The following is an 8183-nucleotide window of genomic DNA, read 5'->3' on the forward strand; positions in this document are numbered from 1 at the left end:
AGAAGAAGAAGAAGAAGAAGAAGACACACGCGCCCCCCGCTGGCACCACAGAAGAAGAACTCCCGGAAGTGCCACTGTCTGTGCCTGACGGACTAATAGGAGGTAAGAGTATTTTTGTTTTTTACCGGATAAACGGAACGTTTCTGCTGTTTTCTTTCCGGTTGGTACCGGAGCTGCCGGGGTTACCGGGGGGTTACCGGCGGGCTACCGGCGGGTTATCGGCGGGGAGCCGCTCTGTGAGAACCGGAGAGCCGAGAAGGTCAAGCTAATGCTACCGTTAGCATCACCTGTGGGTCAGACTCCGTTTAAAACTGTGAGAATTTAGCGCTTCATCGCTTCTTATCAGACAGATTTCGCTGTCAGATAATAAGTGAACACAGCAAAGTGTTTATGAGGAGCTGCTGGTCCGTCCGGCTCACATCTAATAACCCTAAAACATTTATTACAATATTAATCTAACTTTCACAGTTATTACCTGGCTGTGCTCCAGCGCGAGCTAACAGACTGTTGATGCTGCATTTATTCACCGAGTCTGTGAGTCAGTGTCGTTTCTGCCTCTGTATCGTGTCTGTGTCTGTAGTATGTCTGTAGTATGTCTGTAGTATGTCAGTGGTATACTAGTAATGTGTCTGTAGAATGTCTGTAGTATGTCAGTGGTATACTAGTAATGTGTCTTTAGAATGTCTGTAGTATGTCTGTAGTATGTCAGTGGTATATCAGTAGTATATCAGTAGTGTGTCTGTAGAATGTCTGTAGAATGTCTGTGGTATACTAGTAATGTGTCTGTAGAATGTCTGTAGTATGTCTGTAGTATGTCAGTGGTATATCAGTAGTATGTCTGTAGTATGTCTGTAGTATGTCAGTGGTATACTAGTAATGTGTCTGTAGAATGTCTGTAGAATGTCTGTAGTATGTCAGTGGTATACTAGTAATGTGTCTGTAGTATGTCTGTAGTATGTCAGTAGTATGTCTGTAGTATGTCTGTAGTATGTCAGTGGTATATCAGTAGTATGTCTGTAGTATGTCTGTGGTATACTAGTAATGTGTCTGTAGTATGTCTGTAGTATGTCAGTGGTATATCAGTAGTATGTCTGTAGTATGTCTGTAGTATGTCAGTGGTATACTAGTAATGTGTCTGTAGAATGTCTGTAGAATGTCTGTAGTATGTCAGTGGTATACTAGTAATGTGTCTGTAGTATGTCTGTAGTATGTCAGTAGTATGTCTGTAGTATGTCTGTAGTATGTCAGTGGTATATCAGTAGTATGTCTGTAGTATGTCTGTAGTATGTCTGTAGTATGTCAGTAGTGTGTCTGTAGTATGTCTGTAGTATGTCAGTAGTGTGTCTGTAGTATGTCTGTAGTATGTCAGCAGTATGTCTGTAGTATGTCAGTAGTATGTCTGTAGTATGTCTGTAGTGTGTCAGTAGTGTGTCTGTAGTATGTCTGTAGTATGTCAGTGGTATACTAGTAATGTGTCTGTAGTATGTTGGTAGTATGTCAGTGGTATATCAGTAGTATGTCAGTAGTGTGTCAGTAGTGTCAGTAGCGTGTCAGTAGTGTCAGTAGTATATCAGTAGAGTGTCAGTAGCGTGTCAGTAGTGTCAGTAGTATATCAGTAGCATGTCAGTAGTGTATCAGTAGTGTGTCAGTAGTGTCAGTAGTATATCAGTAGCGTGTCAGTAGTGTTAGTAGTATATCAGTAGCGTGTCAGTAGTGTATCAGTAGTGTGTCAGTAGTGTCAGTAGTATATCAGTAGCGTGTCAGTAGTGTTAGTAGTATATCAGTAGCGTGTCAGTAGTGTATCAGTAGCGTGTCAGTAGTGTATCAGTAGTGTGTCAGTAGTGTCAGTAGTATATCAATAGCGTGTCAGTAGTATATCAGTAGCGTGTCAGTAGTATATCAGTAGTGTGTCAGTAGTGTCAGTAGTATATCAGTAGAGTGTCAGTAGCGTGTCAGTAGTATATCAGTAGCGTGTCAGTAGTGTATCAGTAGTGTGTCAGTAGTATATCAGTAGCGTGTCAGTAGTGTATCAGTAGCGTGTCAGTAGTGTATCAGTAGTGTGTCAGTAGTGTCAGTTGTATATCAATAGCGTGTCAGTAGTATATCAGTAGCGTGTCAGTAGTATATCAGTAGTGTGTCAGTAGTGTCAGTAGTGTCAGTAGTATATCAGTAGTGTGTCAGTAGTGTCAGAAGTATATCAGTAGCGTGTCAGTAGTATATCAGTAGTATGTCAGTAGTGTGTCAGTAGTGTCAGTTGTGTCAGTAGTATATCAGTAGAGTGTCAGTAGTGTCAGTAGTATATCAGTAGCGTGTCAGTAGCATGTCAGTAGTGTCAGTAGTATATCAGTAGCGTGTCAGTAGTGTCAGTAGTATATCAGTAGCGTGTCAGTAGTATCAGTAGTGTCAGTAGTGTCAGTAGTATATCAGTAGTGTCAGTAGTATATCAGTAGAGTGTCAGTGGAGTGTCAGTAGTGTCAGTAGTATATCAGTAGCGTGTCAGTAGTATATCAGTAGCGTGTCAGTAGTATATCAGTAGAGTGTCAGTAGAGTGTCAGTAGTGTCAGTAGTGTGTCAGTAGAGTGTCAGTAGTGTCAGTAGTATATCAGTAGAGTGTCAGTAGTGTCAGTAGTGTATCAGTAGAGTGTCAGTAGTGTCAGTGGTGTGTCAGTAGTGTCAGTAGTGTGTCAGTAGTGTCAGTAGTATATCAGTAGAGTGTCAGTAGTGTCAGTAGTATATCAGTAGCGTGTCAGTAGTGTCAGTAGTGTGTCAGTAGCGTGTCAGTAGTATATCAGTAGAGTGTCAGTAGTGTCAGTAGTATATCAGTAGCGTGTCAGTAGTGTCAGTAGTGTGTCAGTAGCGTGTCAGTAGTATATCAGTAGAGTGTCAGTAGTGTCAGTAGTATATCAGTAGCGTGTCAGTAGTATCAGTAGTGTCAGTAGTGTCAGTAGTATATCAGTAGTGTCAGTAGTATATCAGTAGAGTGTCAGTGGAGTGTCAGTAGTGTCAGTAGTATATCAGTAGCGTGTCAGTAGTATATCAGTAGCGTGTCAGTAGTATATCAGTAGAGTGTCAGTAGAGTGTCAGTAGTGTCAGTAGTGTGTCAGTAGAGTGTCAGTAGTGTCAGTAGTATATCAGTAGAGTGTCAGTAGTGTCAGTAGTGTATCAGTAGAGTGTCAGTAGTGTCAGTGGTGTGTCAGTAGTGTCAGTAGTGTGTCAGTAGTGTCAGTAGTATATCAGTAGAGTGTCAGTAGTGTCAGTAGTATATCAGTAGCGTGTCAGTAGTGTCAGTAGTGTGTCAGTAGCGTGTCAGTAGTATATCAGTAGAGTGTCAGTAGTGTCAGTAGTATATCAGTAGCGTGTCAGTAGTGTCAGTAGCGTGTCAGTAGTATATCAGTAGAGTGTCAGTAGTGTCAGTAGTATATCAGTAGCGTGTCAGTAGTGTCAGTAGCGTGTCAGTAGTGTCAGTAGCGTGTCAGTAGCGTGTCAGTAGCGTGTCAGTAGAGTGTCAGTAGCGTGTCATTAGTGTCAGTAGTGTCAGTAGTGTATCAGTAGCGTGTCAGTAGTATATCAGTAGCGTGTCAGTAGTATATCAGTAGAGTGTCAGTAGAGTGTCAGTAGTGTCAGTAGTGTGTCAGTAGAGTGTCAGTAGTGTCAGTAGTATATCAGTAGAGTGTCAGTAGTGTCAGTAGTGTATCAGTAGAGTGTCAGTAGTGTCAGTGGTGTGTCAGTAGTGTCAGTAGTGTGTCAGTAGTGTCAGTAGTATATCAGTAGAGTGTCAGTAGTGTCAGTAGTATATCAGTAGCGTGTCAGTAGTGTCAGTAGTGTGTCAGTAGCGTGTCAGTAGTATATCAGTAGAGTGTCAGTAGTGTCAGTAGTATATCAGTAGCGTGTCAGTAGTGTCAGTAGTGTGTCAGTAGCGTGTCAGTAGTATATCAGTAGAGTGTCAGTAGTGTCAGTAGTATATCAGTAGCGTGTCAGTAGTATCAGTAGTGTCAGTAGTGTCAGTAGTATATCAGTAGTGTCAGTAGTATATCAGTAGAGTGTCAGTGGAGTGTCAGTAGTGTCAGTAGTATATCAGTAGCGTGTCAGTAGTATATCAGTAGCGTGTCAGTAGTATATCAGTAGAGTGTCAGTAGAGTGTCAGTAGTGTCAGTAGTGTGTCAGTAGAGTGTCAGTAGTGTCAGTAGTATATCAGTAGAGTGTCAGTAGTGTCAGTAGTGTATCAGTAGAGTGTCAGTAGTGTCAGTGGTGTGTCAGTAGTGTCAGTAGTGTGTCAGTAGTGTCAGTAGTATATCAGTAGAGTGTCAGTAGTGTCAGTAGTATATCAGTAGCGTGTCAGTAGTGTCAGTAGTGTGTCAGTAGCGTGTCAGTAGTATATCAGTAGAGTGTCAGTAGCGTGTCAGTAGTATATCAGTAGCGTGTCAGTAGTGTCAGTAGCGTGTCAGTAGTATATCAGTAGAGTGTCAGTAGTGTCAGTAGTATATCAGTAGCGTGTCAGTAGTGTCAGTAGCGTGTCAGTAGTGTCAGTAGCGTGTCAGTAGCGTGTCAGTAGCGTGTCAGTAGAGTGTCAGTAGCGTGTCATTAGTGTCAGTAGTGTCAGTAGTGTATCAGTAGAGTGTCAGTAGTGTCAGTAGTGTCAGTAGTGTGTCAGTAGTGTCAGTAGTGTATCAGTAGTGTCAGCAGAGTGTCAGTAGTGTCAGTAGTGTGTCAGTAGTGTGTCAGTAGCGTGTCAGTAGAGTGTCAGTAGAGTTTCAGTAGTGTCAGTAGCGTGTCAGTAGCGTGTCAGTAGTGTCAGTAGTGTCAGTAGCGTATCAGTAGAGTGTCAGTAGTGTCAGTAGTGTATCAGTAGAGTGTCAGTAGTGTGTCAGTAGAGTGTCAGTAGAGTGTCAGTAGTGTCAGTAGTATATCAGTAGAGTGTCAGTAGCGTGTCAGTAGAGTGTCAGTAGTGTGTCAGTAGCGTGTCAGTAGTGTGTCAGTAGCGTGTCAGTAGTGTCAGTAGTGTGTCAGTAGTGTCAGTAGTGTCAGTAGTGTGTCAGTAGAGTGTCAGTAGTGTCAGTAGTGTATCAGTAGAGTGTCAGTAGTGTCAGTAGTGTCAGTAGTGTCAGTAGTATATCAGTAGAGTGTCAGTAGAGTGTCAGTAGAGTCAGTAGAGTCAGTAGAGTGTCAGTAGTGTATCAGTAGAGTGTCAGTAGTGTCAGTAGTGTCAGTAGTGTATCAGTAGAGTGTCAGTAGTGTCAGTAGTGTCCGTAGAGTGTCAGTAGAGTGTCAGTAGTGTCAGTAGTGTCAGTAGAGTGTCAGTAGTGTCAGTAGTATATCAGTAGCGTGTCAGTAGTATATCAGTAGCGTGTCAGTAGTATATCAGTAGAGTGTCAGTAGCGTGTCAGTAGAGTGTCAGTAGTGTCAGTAGTGTGTCAGTAGAGTGTCAGTAGTGTCAGTAGTGTCAGTAGTATATCAGTAGAGTGTCAGTAGTGTCAGTAGTGTATCAGTAGAGTGTCAGTAGTGTCAGTAGTGTGTCAGTAGTGTCAGTAGTGTGTCAGTAGTGTCAGTAGTGTGTCAGTAGAGTGTCAGTAGTGTCAGTAGTATATCAGTAGCGTGTCAGTAGTGTCAGTATTGTGTCAGTAGCGTGTCAGTAGTGTCAGTAGTATATCAGTAGAGTGTCAGTAGTGTCAGTAGTATATCAGTAGCGTGTCAGTAGTGTCAGTAGCGTGTCAGTAGTGTCAGTAGCGTGTCAGTAGCGTGTCAGTAGTGTCAGTAGAGTGTCAGTAGCGTGTCATTAGTGTCAGTAGTGTCAGTAGTGTATCAGTAGAGTGTCAGTAGTGTCAGTAGTGTCAGTAGTGTATCAGTAGTGTCAGCAGTGTATCAGTAGAGTGTCAGTAGAGTGTCAGTAGTGTGTCAGTAGTGTGTCAGTAGCGTGTCAGTAGAGTGTCAGTAGAGTGTCAGTAGTGTCAGTAGTGTCAGTAGTGTGTCAGTAGCGTCAGTAGAGTGTCAGTAGTGTGTCAGTAGTGTCAGTAGTGTATCAGTAGAGTGTCAGTAGTGTCAGTAGTGTGTCAGTAGAGTGTCAGTAGTGTCAGTAGTATATCAGTAGAGTGTCAGTAGCGTGTCAGTAGAGTGTCAGTAGTGTGTCAGTAGCGTGTCAGTAGTGTGTCAGTAGTGTCAGTAGTGTGTCAGTAGTGTGTCAGTAGTGTCAGTAGTGTGTCAGTAGAGTGTCAGTAGTGTCAGTAGTGTATCAGTAGAGTGTCAATAGTGTCAGTAGTGTCAGTAGTGTCAGTAGTATATCAGTAGAGTGTCAGTAGAGTGTCAGTAGAGTGTCAGTAGAGTCAGTAGAGTGTCAGTAGTGTATCAGTAGAGTGTCAGTAGTGTATCAGTAGAGTGTCAGGAGTGTCAGTAGAGTGTCAGTAGTGTATCAGTAGAGTGTCAGTAGTGTATCAGTAGTGTATCAGTAGAGTGTCAGTAGTGTCAGTAGTGTATCAGTAGAGTGTCAGTAGTGTCAGTAGAGTGTCAGTAGAGTGTCAGTAGTGTATCAGTAGAGTGTCAGTAGTGTATCAGTAGAGTGTCAGTAATGTCAGTAGTGTATCAGTAGAGTGTCAGTAGTGTATCAGTAGAGTGTCAGTAGTGTCAGTAGTGTCAGTAGTGTATCAGTAGAGTGTCAGTAGTGTCAGTAGTGTCAGTAGTGTATCAGTAGAGTGTCAGTAGAGTGTCAGTAGAGTGTCAGTAGTGTCAGTAGAGTCAGTAGTGTATCAGTAGAGTGTCAGTAGAGTGTCAGTAGAGTGTCAGTAGAGTGTCAGTAGCGTGTCAGTAGTGTCAGTAGTGTCAGTAGCGTATCAGTAGAGTGTCAGTAGTGTCAGTAGTGTATCAGTAGAGTGTCAGTAGTGTGTCAGTAGAGTGTCAGTAGAGTGTCAGTAGTGTCAGTAGTATATCAGTAGAGTGTCAGTAGCGTGTCAGTAGAGTGTCAGTAGTGTGTCAGTAGCGTGTCAGTAGTGTGTCAGTAGCGTGTCAGTAGTGTCAGTAGTGTGTCAGTAGTGTCAGTAGTGTCAGTAGTGTGTCAGTAGAGTGTCAGTAGTGTCAGTAGTGTGTCAGTAGAGTGTCAGTAGTGTCAGTAGTGTATCAGTAGAGTGTCAGTAGTGTCAGTAGTGTCAGTAGTGTCAGTAGTATATCAGTAGAGTGTCAGTAGAGTGTCAGTAGAGTCAGTAGAGTCAGTAGAGTGTCAGTAGTGTATCAGTAGAGTGTCAGTAGTGTCAGTAGTGTCAGTAGTGTATCAGTAGAGTGTCAGTAGTGTCAGTAGTGTCAGTAGAGTGTCAGTAGAGTGTCAGTAGTGTCAGTAGTGTCAGTAGAGTGTCAGTAGTGTCAGTAGTATATCAGTAGCGTGTCAGTAGTATATCAGTAGCGTGTCAGTAGTATATCAGTAGAGTGTCAGTAGCGTGTCAGTAGAGTGTCAGTAGTGTCAGTAGTGTGTCAGTAGAGTGTCAGTAGTGTCAGTAGTGTCAGTAGTATATCAGTAGAGTGTCAGTAGTGTCAGTAGTGTATCAGTAGAGTGTCAGTAGTGTCAGTAGTGTGTCAGTAGTGTCAGTAGTGTGTCAGTAGTGTCAGTAGTATGTCAGTAGAGTGTCAGTAGTGTCAGTAGTATATCAGTAGCGTGTCAGTAGTGTCAGTATTGTGTCAGTAGCGTGTCAGTAGTGTCAGTAGTATATCAGTAGAGTGTCAGTAGTGTCAGTAGTATATCAGTAGCGTGTCAGTAGTGTCAGTAGCGTGTCAGTAGTGTCAGTAGCGTGTCAGTAGCGTGTCAGTAGTGTCAGTAGAGTGTCAGTAGCGTGTCATTAGTGTCAGTAGTGTCAGTAGTGTATCAGTAGAGTGTCAGTAGTGTCAGTAGTGTCAGTAGTGTATCAGTAGTGTCAGCAGTGTATCAGTAGAGTGTCAGTAGAGTGTCAGTAGAGTGTCAGTAGTGTGTCAGTAGTGTGTCAGTAGCGTGTCAGTAGAGTGTCAGTAGTGTCAGTAGTGTCAGTAGTGTGTCAGTAGCGTCAGTAGAGTGTCAGTAGTGTGTCAGTAGTGTCAGTAGTGTATCAGTAGAGTGTCAGTAGTGTCAGTAGTGTGTCAGTAGAGTGTCAGTAGTGTGTCAGTAGAGTGTCAGTAGAGTGTCAGTAGTGTCAGTAGTATATCAGTAGAGTGTCAGTAGCGTGTCAGTAGAG

At 42.9% G+C, this 8183-nt stretch overlaps 1 protein-coding gene across 1 annotated transcript in view; it reads left to right on the forward strand.

The window, feature by feature from the left end:
- The window catches only part of atad1b (ATPase family AAA domain containing 1b), a 45568-nt gene continuing 37385 nt past the window's right edge, over positions 1-8183 (forward strand). Inside the window, exon 1 of the mRNA XM_042396317.1 lies at positions 1-102. The gene's annotated coding sequence lies outside the window, so the exon portion shown is untranslated. The remainder of the gene's footprint in view (positions 103-8183) is intronic.

Source organism: Thunnus maccoyii, chromosome 20 (assembly GCF_910596095.1).
Source record: "Thunnus maccoyii chromosome 20, fThuMac1.1, whole genome shotgun sequence".
Classification (NCBI taxonomy): Eukaryota; Metazoa; Chordata; class Actinopteri; order Scombriformes; family Scombridae; genus Thunnus; species Thunnus maccoyii.